This window comes from Procambarus clarkii, chromosome 43, assembly GCF_040958095.1.
Source record: "Procambarus clarkii isolate CNS0578487 chromosome 43, FALCON_Pclarkii_2.0, whole genome shotgun sequence".
Taxonomy (NCBI): Eukaryota; Metazoa; Arthropoda; class Malacostraca; order Decapoda; family Cambaridae; genus Procambarus; species Procambarus clarkii.
The window spans coordinates 34,825,020-34,837,866 of record NC_091192.1 but is presented as its reverse complement, the minus strand read 5'-3'; the positions used below and the strand labels follow the sequence as shown (position 1 = coordinate 34,837,866).

General features: G+C 46.9%; 1 protein-coding gene across 1 annotated transcript in view; it reads left to right on the top strand.

The window, feature by feature from the left end:
* LOC123755950 (carboxy-terminal domain RNA polymerase II polypeptide A small phosphatase 1) overlaps nucleotides 1-12,847 on the top strand; it is a 120,571-nt gene that overhangs the window by 85,462 nt on the left and 22,262 nt on the right. The window lies entirely within an intron of this gene.

The window sequence follows — 12,847 nt, the reverse complement described above, 5'->3', positions numbered from 1 at the left end:
ATGGAGTCCATATCTAGTCAAGGATAAGACTAAACTGGAAAAGGTTCAAAGGTTTGCCACCAGACTAGTACCCGAGCTGAGAGGTATGAGCTACGAGGAGAGACTACGGGAATTAAACCTCACTTCGCTGGAAGACAGAAGAGTTAGGGGGGACATGATCACCACATTCAAGATTCTGAAGGGGATTGATAGGGTAGATAAAGACAGTCTATTTAACACAAGGGGAACACGCACAAGGGGACACAGGTGGAAACTGAGTGCCCAAATGAGCCACAGAGATATTAGAAAGAACTTTTTTAGTGTCAGAGTGGTTGACAAATGGAATGCATTAGGGGGTGATGTGGTGGAGGCTCACTCCATACACAGTTTCAAGTGTAGATATGACAGAGCCCGATAGGCTCAGGAATCTGTACACCTGTTGATTGACGGTTGAGAGGCGGGACCAAAGAGCCAGAGCTCAACCCCCGCAAACACAACTAGGTGAGTACACACACACACACACACACACACACACACACACACACACACACACACACACACACACACACACAGGGGCCTCGTAGCCTGGTGGATAGCGCGCAGGACTCGTAATTCTGTGGAGCGGGTTCGATTCCCGCACGAGGCAGAAACAAATGGGCAAAGTTTCTTTCACCCTAAGTGCCCCTGTTACCTAGCAGTAAATAGGTACCTGGGAGTTAGTCAGCTGTCACGGGCTGCTTCCTGGGGTGTGTGTGTGTGTGTGGTGTGGGAATAAAAAAAAAGAAAAAAAAGAAAAAGTAGTTAGTAAACAGTTGATTGAGAGTTGAGAGGCGGGCCGAAAGAGCAAAGCTCAACCCCCGTAAAAACACAACTAGTAAACACACACACACACACACACACACACACACACACACACACACACACACACACACACACACACACACACACACACACACACACACTGTGAAGAGCTGACACTCTCCCCGGGACTGTGCCTGCTCCAGCACCTTCCCTCATTCCCATACCAGAGCTTGTCCAGGGCACCAACAGTAGCACCGTGTCACCCCTCGCACAGTACACAAGCAGTGGCCATGATATACACCATGGAGGACGCACGAACCCCCTTCCCCCCCCCCCCCCGGCCCCCTGAACGGATGTTACTCAGGTGAACAAATCCACAAGGGCCGTGACGAGGATTCGAACCTACGTTCGAGATCATCCCAGACGCTGCCTTTATCGACTGAGCTACGACATGGTCAAAAGATCTTTCAGGTAATCAGGTCTTTCAATGGGCCTCGGAAAATAACGTGATGTTCAGTGAAAATAACTGAATGAGTTACCGCACGACGGTTAAAATACGAAACTCTCAAACCATATATATAAAAGTTAAATCATACTATTAAAATAAAAAACAATGTAAATGATGTTGGAAAGCTTACTTTTCTAGAACATAATAAAGTATAGCGGCCATAACCGCAAGAAAAATGAGAGGTTGGATAACAAGAACCTCTCAGACAAGAGATGCCGCGCCAGTGATGGTGGTGTTGAAGACGCTAGTGGTGCTCTCTAGGGGGGAGGATATTGTTGCCCACTAACCCCCTCATTCAAAGATGAAGAAATTGCTGACCTGGAGAACGTACAAAGATCTTTTAATGTTAGGATCCACTCAGTAAAACATCTAAATAATTATGACCGCGTAAAATGTTTATATCTGTATTTTGAAGAGCGCAGGTGGGAGATACATCATAATTATTCCTTGGAAAATCTAAGCACTTGTTCCAAAGCTGGAATAACTCCTTACAAGACCACGAGGTATGGACGGAAGTGCTGAGACGCCCCACAGAAGTGAGGTGCAATAAGTACTCTGTCAACATCAAAAGCCCAGACTTTAGTACACTCTTTAAAGATAAGGGAGCGTAAATGGCCGATCTCTCACGGTGTTCACAACATAAGTAAACACCTGGTAGAATAGAACCAGTGAAGAGCAGAGGTGCCATAGGCACAAATCAGAGAACACTGTATAAACATCAGAGGTCCGCGGTTGTTCAACGTCCTCCCAGCGAGCATAAGAAATATTGCCGGAACAACCGTGGACATCTTCAAGAGAAAACTAGATCGTTTTCTCCAAAGAGTGCCGGACCAACCGGGCTGAGGTGGGTATGTGGGGCCTGCGGGCCGCTCCAAGCAACAGCCTGGTGGACCAAACTCTCACAAGTCAAGCCTGGCCTCGGGCCGGGCATGGGGAGTAGAAGAACTCCCAGAACCCCATCAACCAGGTATCAACCAGGTATCAACCAGGTACCTCCATATGATACCTAATCAATCGGGCTGTAGCCCATACGTCGGACTGCTAGCAGCGTCGTTTAACAGCCTGGTTGACTGTTAAACGAGTAATACCAAGTAGCCGGAGCCAGCGGGATACATTCTGCTGGACAAGAGGAAATCGTCTTCATAAATCGAGGCATTTATGAAGACGAAAGAGGAGGGAGTAGAGAGGCAAATCGAAATGCAAATAAAGGGCAATGGTACTCGTGACGCACAGGCACACCAACCTGTCCTCTTACAAGTTACGTCTAAATTTAGCCGTTTACCAGTATGGCCGAAAATGGACGTAATTTGAAAATGAAAAAAAAAATGAAAATCGGGATTTTTTTCCAAAACAGTAAGTTAAAGGTCCTCTAGTAGATTACGAGAGCAGAAAATTCTCCTAAAGTTTCAAAACGTCATGAAAAACGTTAATTGAAAGATTCCTCTCCTAACCTTTCCGAGTAAGCCGGAGGACTCGAAACAGAAAATGGGACAGTACATCACTCGTGAGCCGCTTTCATTTCAAATTACATGCATTTTTGGCCATAGCGCGCATACGAGCGGAAAGCGACGTTATTAAGAGGACGGGTTGCACTGTATAGCAACTCCGCAGTGACTGAAGACCTACCAGTACAGGCTCCCAGCCAGTCACCACTACTCGCCAACACATACAGAACTAACTTCAAGTTACTACTATCTCTTGTCCCCCCATGCCCAGGTAGTGTTGAACTCCATCATCCTCCACAAGGACACCATTCCCCACTATTACTGATCAGTATATAAATAATGTATGCTGATGGTATAGGGAATAAGTTAGGGGAACTACATGCTGACTTCACATTCATACCCCGCCCACCGCTAGTGCACTCCACTTCCCTACCCGCCCACCACTGATGATGCCACACACACCACCACCAACTTCACATACAGCTCTGTACTAAATCCACTCATACACTCATTGATGAATAGACCAGTACCCACCTCACCATTACCACCAATATGGCAAGTAACAAGGATGAAGTTGAATTTGACGTAGGTAATGCCATCTCTGTTATCAAGACTACATTCTTCCAAACACTTAGCTCAAATACGAGACAAATTACCGACTCCCAAAGATCAGGTTGGGTTACCTATGGCAGATGGCTACAGGTACGAATCTCCAAGGAATATGGGGTCAAACTCCAAGGAATCTCCAAGGAATATGGGGTCAAACTCCAAGGAATCTCCAAGGAATATGGGGTCAAACTCCAAGGAATCTCCAAGGAATATGGGGTCAAACTCCAAGGAATCTCCAAGGAATATGGGGTCAAACTCCAAGGAATCTCCAAGGAATATGGGGTCAAACTCCAAGGAATCTCCAAGGAATATGGGGTCAAACTCCAAGGAATCTCCAAGGAATATGGGGTCAAACTCCAAGGAATCTCCAAGGAATATGGGGTCAAACTCCAAGGAATCTCCAAGGAATATGGGGTCAAACTCCAAGGAATCTCCAAGGAATATGGGGTCAAACTCCAAGGAATCTCCAAGGAATATGGGGTCAAACTCCAAGAAATCTCCAAGGAATATGGGGTCAAACTCCAAGGAATCTCCAAGGAATATGGGGTCAAACTCCAAGGAATCTCCAAGGAATATGGGGTCAAACTCCAAGGAATCTCCAAGGAATATGGGGTCAAACTCCAAGGAATCTCCAAGGAATATGGGGTCAAACTCCAAGGAATCTCCAAGGAATATGGGGTCAAACTCCAAGGAATCTCCAAGGAATATGGGGTCAAACTCCAAGGAATCTCCAAGGAATATGGGGTCAAACTCCAAGGAATCTCCAAGGAATATGGGGTCAAACTCCAAGGAATCTCCAAGGAATATGGGGTCAAACTCCAAGAAATCTCCAAGGAATATGGGGTCAAACTCCAAGGAATCTCCAAGGAATATGGGGTCAAACTCCAAGGAATCTCCAAGGAATATGGGGTCAAACTCCAAGGAATATGGGGTCAAACTCCAAGGAATCTCCAAGGAATATGGGGTCAAACTCCAAGGAATCTCCAAGGAATATGGGGTCAAACTCCAAGGAATCTCCAAGGAATATGGGGTCAAACTCCAAGGAATCTCCAAGGAATATGGGGTCAAACTCCAAGGAATCTCCAAGGAATATGGGGTCAAACTCCAAGGAATCTCCAAGGAATCCAGGACCGAATCTCCGGGTCCTGGACACTCCCTGTGCAAACTGAGAAAGAACTGGGATGTGATCTCCCACGCTACATTATTGAATGCCAGAGTCATTAGGTCCTTCAGGAACTGTGGCATGAGGTACCTGGAGCTTTGCAATCACTTTATTACCTCTTGTGTTCTTGGTGATATCCTTATAATGCAGGCAAAGCTTGCCAGTGCAAGCCTGTATGATTATATTATAGTATTCAATACATATAGTATACAATACACTTCTATATATTATAGAAGCCTGTATTCCCTGTATGATTAGCCTTCCTGTGTGGTGGAGAGTTTTAGGCATCAAGTAGCTACTCTTGACACGCTGTGGTACCCCTGGCTATAGTCAAGGGTGGCTGCAGAGATGCCACACGGACCTAAATGTGTTAATACAAGTGTTTGACCATTTGGAAGCGAAGCGGTTGGTGTTGTGATGGGGGATGAATGTAGCGGCCACGCCAAGCCAGGGGTGCGTATTTTCAGGTGAAAGGGGGGAGGGGGGGGGGGGTGAAGAGCGCGTGTAGTCTTAAGTCGCTGACCTGGTGCGTAGGGAGGGTGCTGCCCCCCCCCCTTCCTCCCCCCCTGGGTGCTGTGTGCTGCTCATGCCCGCACCCACTATAGCCCCACTACACCCACTGATACAACTGTTTCACCACCACCACCATCACCACCATCCTCACCACCACCACCATCACCACCATCCTCACCACCACCCTCACCACCACCACCACCCTCACCATCACCATCACCACACGGGCAACCCCCCCCCCCATGAGTGTAAAGGGAGGAGAGGGAGGGTGTGTGGGTGTTTGTTTTGTTAAGAGCTGGCCTGGAGTATTGACAACACACTTGGTTATCATGACCACCTCTCCACTCCCTTGTTGCTTAGCTCCCTCACACACGCCCCGGGGGGGGGGGGGGTCACACACGCCCCGGGGGGTGGGGGGGGGCTCACACACGACCCGGGGGGGGGGGTCACACACGCCCCGGGGGGTGGGGGGGGGCTCACACACGACCCGGGGGGGGGGGGGGTCACACACGCCCCGGGGGGTGGGGGGGGGCTCACACACGCCCCGGGGGGTGGGGGGGGGCTCACACACGACCCGGGGGGGGGGGGGTCACACACGCCCCGGGGGGTGGGGGGGGCTCACACACGCCCCGGGGGGTGGGGGGGGGCTCACACACGACCCGGGGGGGGGGGGGTCACACACGCCCCGGGGGGTGGGGGGGGGCTCACACACGCCCCGGGGGGTGGGGGGGGGCTCACACACGCCCCGGGGGGGGGGGGGGTCACACACGCCCCGGGGGGTGGGGGGGGGCTCACACACGACCCGGGGGGGGGGGGGGTCACACACGCCCCGGGGGGTGGGGGGGGGCTCACACACGCCCCGGGGGGTGGGGGGGGGCTCACACACGACCCGGGGGGGCCCCTCACACATGCCCCGGGGGGCCTCACACATGCCCCGGGGGGCCTCACTCATAATTGTTGAGGCGGGGGTGGTAGTTGACGCGGGGGGGGGGGGGGGGGGTGGAGGTAAAGGTTGAGGCAGGGATGGATTAGTGTGACATAAACACAAACAGATAAGCCAGCAGACATTCGCAGTAATGGAGGCAGTGAGGGAGGTGAAAGTGTGCAGCACCAGCAGGAGCACCACCAGCAGCACCAGCAGCACTAGCACCACCACCACCAGCAGCACCAGCACCAGCAGCAGTAACAACACCTTGTCCTCACCTAGTCGTGCTTGTGGGGGTAGAGCTTTGGCTCTTTAGTCCCGCCTCTCAACCGCGTATGTGTTGGGCGGTGAGGAGGTGGGAGCCCCGTCCTGGGTGTGGGCTGCTGGAGGGCGGCCAGGGAGGGAAGATGGTGATAGAAAGAGAGGGAGCCTCGATGGGGTCTGGCACCAGACCTACTCCCCAAGCCCAGCCTGGGGCCAGGCTTGACTGGTGACAACTTGGTCCACCAGGCTGTTGCTTGGAGCGGCCCGCAGGCCCCACATGTCCACTACAGCCAAGTGGATACGGCACTTTTGACAGAAAAGTGTCCAGTTTTTTCTTTGAAGACTTCCGCTTTTGTTCCTGCAATATTTTTTATACTCGCTGGAAGGATATTGAAGAACTTTGCGTCTCTGATGTTCATACAGTGTTCTCTGAGTGTTCTTATAGCCCCTCTGCTCTCTACTGGCTCTGTTCTGCCTTTCCTTCCATATCCTTCACTCCAGTATGTTGTTACTTTACTGAGTAAATTTGGGGCCAGGCCTTTCAGTATTTTCCATGTATATATTAAATACTTTATTGATTGGCAGATTTCATTGTATTTGGTACCCAAATCTTAAACCAAATACCATATAGATACCAAATCAATTTGGTATCTTGTTTAGGGTTCTCATTTTTACCGTACCTGAGGACCTGGAATGTGTCAGTTAAACGTCATGTTATTGTCTACTGCCCAGTCGAAAGTTTTATTAATATCAGCGTGTAGTTTTTAATTGTCTTCTACAGGAGTAATGTTTATGTTGATATTTGTGTCACCTACAGAAGATGCCACAGAGCTGTGACTTGTGTTTTTGTATATATCTGGTATGAGAATAAGGAACAGCAGTGGTGATAGAAGTGTCCCCTGAAGTACAGCACTTCGCTGTGCTTGGACTCAATATGATTTGATTGACTGTTACTCTTTCCGTTTTGTTTGACTGAAATTTGAATATCCTTCACCCTACTTTACCTGTTATTCATATTTACCTCGTTTTCTGTGCCATTACTTAGTGGTCACATTTATCAAAAGTCTTTGATAAAGTCCGTGAATACCACATCTGCATTCTGTTTTTCTTCTAATGCAGCCGTAAATTGTCGCAGTGGTCGAGTAGCCGCGAAAGGCGTGATCCATATGTGATCCTCTAAATCCATGTTGACCTAAGTTGAGGAGGTGATTCGTCTCCATGGAACTGGAGCTCTGACTCCTGATCACACTCTCAACACTGTTATTATGAGGGACGTTAGTGCAACTTGTCTGTAAATCTTAGCCAATGGTTTGCTTGTGACGAGAGCAGTCCACAATAGGTCAGCCGCACAGCAAGAGTAGGGCGTCGCCGGCCAGGCGGCGGAACACAGAGGGAATTCACACCTGATTCAGGCGGTAACCCAGGGTCAGGTCAACTCGGGTCAGGGTCAGAGGTCAGGTCAACAGTGAGGTGGTCACGAGTTGCTGCCATGTTCATCCATGAAGATTACCTCTTCCACCTGAGGAGACGACTAGAGGGCCTCGAGGCATAAGATATACAAGAGCACCTTAAATGAGAGAAGACATGGCGAGTGTGTGTCCGGTTGTGTTGATGAGTCTGGAGGAGGGACACTTAAGTGCCTCAAGCTCACTTGGAACTCACTAAGTGGCATTCCCGTGTGTTTTAATGGTGACTGGCGGTGTGATGGTGAACGGCTTACTGTTCTCTTTGTTCTCTTTGCTGCCTTGTGACCTAGTTCATGTATGTTTATTGAATTATTGTTTAGTATATATCTTTCTCTCTCTCTCTTTCTTTCTTTTGTGTGTGTGTGTGTGTGTTTTGTTGTAATTATTAACGTGTTGCCTGCAGTGTATGGAGGTGGTGTTGGCGTGAGTGGGGTATCCAACACTGCCTCTACTGGACCTGACCTTACTCAAGGCTACCCCCATTAAAATGACCGTCGCCTCTAAAATAAGACCTTACGGGCTCACCATAGCCCGTGCTACATGAACATTTCGTTCTGAGTAGCTAAATTTAAAACAACAATAACTAAACTAAGGCGATGCCCCGGGCAGTATATGTTATATACTGATAAACACATTTATACCAATTATTGATTGAGTTAAAAAATCCGTATTGACGTCAACCGACCTTAACAAAGTCAAATGTTAATTTAGACTAAAGGTCAGCTTTTTTAAAATATACATAAATACAAGTTGGAGAGCCGCTCAATAGTTTTAAAACTGTATTTGCATGACCTCTGTATGTGCTGTTGGAGCTGAAGTAAGGCATGACCTTGCATAATTTTCCTTTTTTCCACCAGGCTGTTGCTTGGAGCGGCCCGCAGGCCCACATACCCACCACAGCCCGGTTGGTCCGGCACTCCTTGGAGAAAACTATCTAGTTCTCTCTTGAAGATGTCCACGGTTGTTCCGGCAATATTTCTTATGCTTGCTGGGAGAATGTTGAACAACCGCGGACCTCTGATGTTTATACAGTGTTCTCTGATTGTGCCTATGGCACCTCTGCTCTTCACTGGTTTAATTCTGCATTTTCTCCCATATCGTTCACTCCTGTACGTTGTTATTTTACTGTGTAGATTTGGTACTTGACCCTCCAGTATCTTCCAGGTGTATATTATTTGATTTCTCGTCTCCTTTCTAGTGAGTACATTTGGAGAGCTTTGAGACGATCCCAATAATTTAGGTGCTTTATCGCGTCTATGCGTGCCGTATATGTTCTCTGTATTCCCTCTATTTCAGCAATCTTTCCTGCTCTAAAGGGAGAAGTGAGTACTGAGCAGTACTCAAGACGGGACAACAAGAGACCTGATGTGGTTCTTCAGCTATATCTAGCTCTGGTTAGGCCCTATTTAGATTATGCAATTCAGTTTTGGTCGCCGTACTATAGAATATATATAAATTCACTTGAACGTGTTCAGCGTAGGATGATTAAGTTAATTCCCCAAATTAGAAATCTTTCATATGTAGAAAGATTAACAAAGCTTAAGTTGCATTCACTGGAAAGGCGAAGAGTTAGGAGTGACATGATAGAAGTTTACAAGTGGATGAATGGACATAACAAAGGTGATATTAATAGGGTATTAAAAGTATCACACAAGACAGAACACGAAACAATGGGTATAAATTGGATAAGTTTAGATTTAGGAAAGACTTGGGTAAATACTGGTTCAGTAACAGGGTTGTTGATTTGTGGAACCAATTACCGCGTAACGTGGTGAAGGTGGGGTCCCTCGATTGTTTCGAGCGTGGGTTGGACATGTATATGAGTGGGATTGGGTGGTTATAAATAGGAGCTGCTTCGTATGGGCCAATAGGCCTTCTGCAGTTGCCTTTGTTCTTATGTTCTTAACATAAGTGACTTGAATATGCAATGGGATCCCTGGATTTTAAAGTTCTCGTAATTCATCCCATCATTTTTGTGGCTGACGCAATATTTGCTTGGTTATGCTCCCTAAACCCTGACTCCGTCCTCATACCTCATATTTCAGCTTCATATCCTCCTCACCTGGAAATGACCTTACCTCCTATCCCTTCCAGGAGCGATATAGTTGAACTGTCTCTGAACTGAAATGAAATGAAAACTGAAATGTTTTTCGGTTCATAATGACTGAGTCTCTCAACGGCCGTCTTAAAGCTTGCACTACAAATTAAAACCGTGAACTAGCCGTTGTTGTGCCCCAAATACCTCACATCTGTTAAGGGACTCGAGTAATCTGTTAAACATGCGACATAATACTGATGTTCTTGTGGGCAACGGCCACAATCGAATGGACCAGGACGGACCTAAACGTGGTCGTCCCTTCACCTTCTAGTGTGTGGTCTGGTCAACATACCTTAGCCACGTTATTGTGACTCATCGCCAGCACGACTTAGGTGATTGCTCGGCTCCTCTATACCTTGTTTTGGTTACGGTAAATCTAATATTGTTTACGGAATGACTGTGTAGGGGGGGGGGAGGGAGGTGTCAAATGGGAGAAAAGAATATTGTCATGGGTCGTTGACTGAGCCTTGGCGGGCAGTGACGTCAGCGTCTCTCCTCCTCCCCTGTGGGAAAGGGTGTTGGGGGGGGGGCTGTAGCTGTTCACCCATAGTAACAACACATGCATTGTCTTTGTTGTTTTTGTTTTTATGTGATGGTTCTTTGTTTCCCAGTTGTGTTGGTGGTGCACGCACGCACCTTGGGGCTCTCGTGGCTGTGTGGACAGCGCTTGGGAGTCCTAGGTCTTAATGGCCCGGGTTCGATTCCCTGCCGAGGCGGAAACAAACGGGCAGAGTTTCTATCATCCTGATGCACTTGTTCACCTAGCACTAAATATATATGTGGGAGTTACAGCTGCTACGGGCTGCTTCCTGGTGTAATTACCTAAGTGTAGTTACAGGATGAGAGATACGCTGGTGGTGTCCCGTCTAACAAGCACTCTTTGTCATATAACGCTTTGACACTACTGACTGTTTTGCCCTCCACCACCTTCTCACTTAACTTGTTCCAACCGTCTACCAATCTGTTTGCGAAAGGACTATGTATTCACCTAATTGTGCATCCGGGGGTTGAGCTTTGTCTCTTTAGTCCCGCCTCTCAACTGTCAATCAACAGGTGTACAGATTCCTGAGCCTACTGGGCTCTATCATATCTACATTTGAAACTGTGTATGGAGTCAGCCTCCACCACATCACTGTCTAATGCATTCCATTTGTTAACTACTCTGACACTGAAAAATCTTTCTAACGTCTCTGTGGCTCATCTGGGTATTAAGTTTCCACACACGTGTGTGTGTGTGTACTCACCTAGTTGTGTTTGCGGGGGTTGAGCTCTGGCTCTTTGTGTGTGTGTGTGTGTGTGTGTGAAAAACACACACAGTTGATTGATTGACAGTTGAGAGGCGGACCCAAAGAGCCGGAGCTCAACCCCCGCAAGCACAACTAGGCCAGTACCCTCACACTCACACACCTGTTGTGTTAGTGTTGGCACCACAACAGGTGTCAACAGGTGACCTTGGCAACTGCATTAAAAACTGTTGCAACATATTAAATATATGTTGCTTTATATAATAATTTGCTGTTATATGAGTACAGAATATCTATATATAATGACAATGAGCGGGGGGAGGGGGGGGTTACCAGGCCTCCTGGTTGGTGGCCTGCTCAAGCAACTTACTTGACGCGGCTCAATGCAGCCTCAAGTGTGAATCACAGTCTGATTGATCAGTTCCGGAAGATGAGAGATGAGCTAAGGATAAAAGATGTAGGATTCATCCGAGAATTTGGTAATACTCCACTTGCACATGCACTGAGTCTTTTTCTTCACCTTCAGCTAAGGCTGTGTTATAAAGGTCTAGAGGGGGGAGCGCCCTGGGGCTAGATTCACGAAGCAGTTACGCAAACACTTACGAACCTGTACATCTTTTCTCAATCTTTGGCAGCTTTGTTTACACTTATTAAACAGTTAATGCGCTCCGAAGCACCAGGAGGCTGTTTATAACAATAACAATAGTTGATTGGCAAGTTTTCATGCTTGTAAACTATTTAATAAATGTAACCAAAGCCGTCAACGATTGAGGAAAGATGTACACGTTCGTAAGTACTTGCGCAACTGCTTCGTGAATCTGGCCCCTGTTCTGAATCCCTTCTTGTCCAGGGTCATGCAAACGCTGCAATTCCATATGTTTTATAATTTTACGTCTGATCACTCGTGAGATTTTCACAATGAGTGATGTTTAGTGATTACTATCCGCCTATATTTTTTATTTACCTCTTGCCTTATTTCCTCCTTTATATAGTGTTTTTTTTTTTTTATTTTTTTTTATTTTTTTTTTTTATTATTTTCTACCACAGACGTGGCCACACATTTACAATGCTAACCAGCATATATACATTTTCTTCTGTCCTCCATGGACAGGGTTAGAGAAGTGTTAAACATACAGTTCAAGGGTTTATTGAACACTCAACCACAGAAGGTGATTCGGTGCTTTTAAAATGCTAAGCTAACCTACATACGTAAATACAAAGATACACAGATTTACGTACGCCCTACATAAAGTATTAGATGTGTCTTTTACATAGTGTCATTAATGTACATTCACAAAGGTGAAATGTAATTCTGATCAGCTTCCATATATGCTTTATACCCATACATATACATACACACACACACATACACATACATATATACACACGCACATGCATTCACATACATTTGTCTCATTTACCCTGACAGGGTGAGGTAGCTGATAAAGAAACTAGTGTGCAATTAAGCACTTAATCACTGAAGGTGATGAAGGTGCTTTTACAAGCTCAGGTTATATAGTTACATCACATACATACATTGTATGATTGATACATTACATGGTCAATTTTGGATACAAGTCCAATATATCATCAAGTGTTCCAGTATTCATATAGTAACTACAGAGTTCAGCATACCTTAGCCCAGGAGGGCGAAAGTCAGTCAGTATGGGACATTCTACAATATAATGTTCAAGAGAGTATGTTTTCTCTTTCACAAAGTTGACACATTGTGCACTCGACATTTGGGTTTTGAGAAAGCTGCCAGATACGTCTATATCCCAGGCGTATTCTGGCCACTATAACATCACATTGCCGGGTTCTTGTTCTATTAGT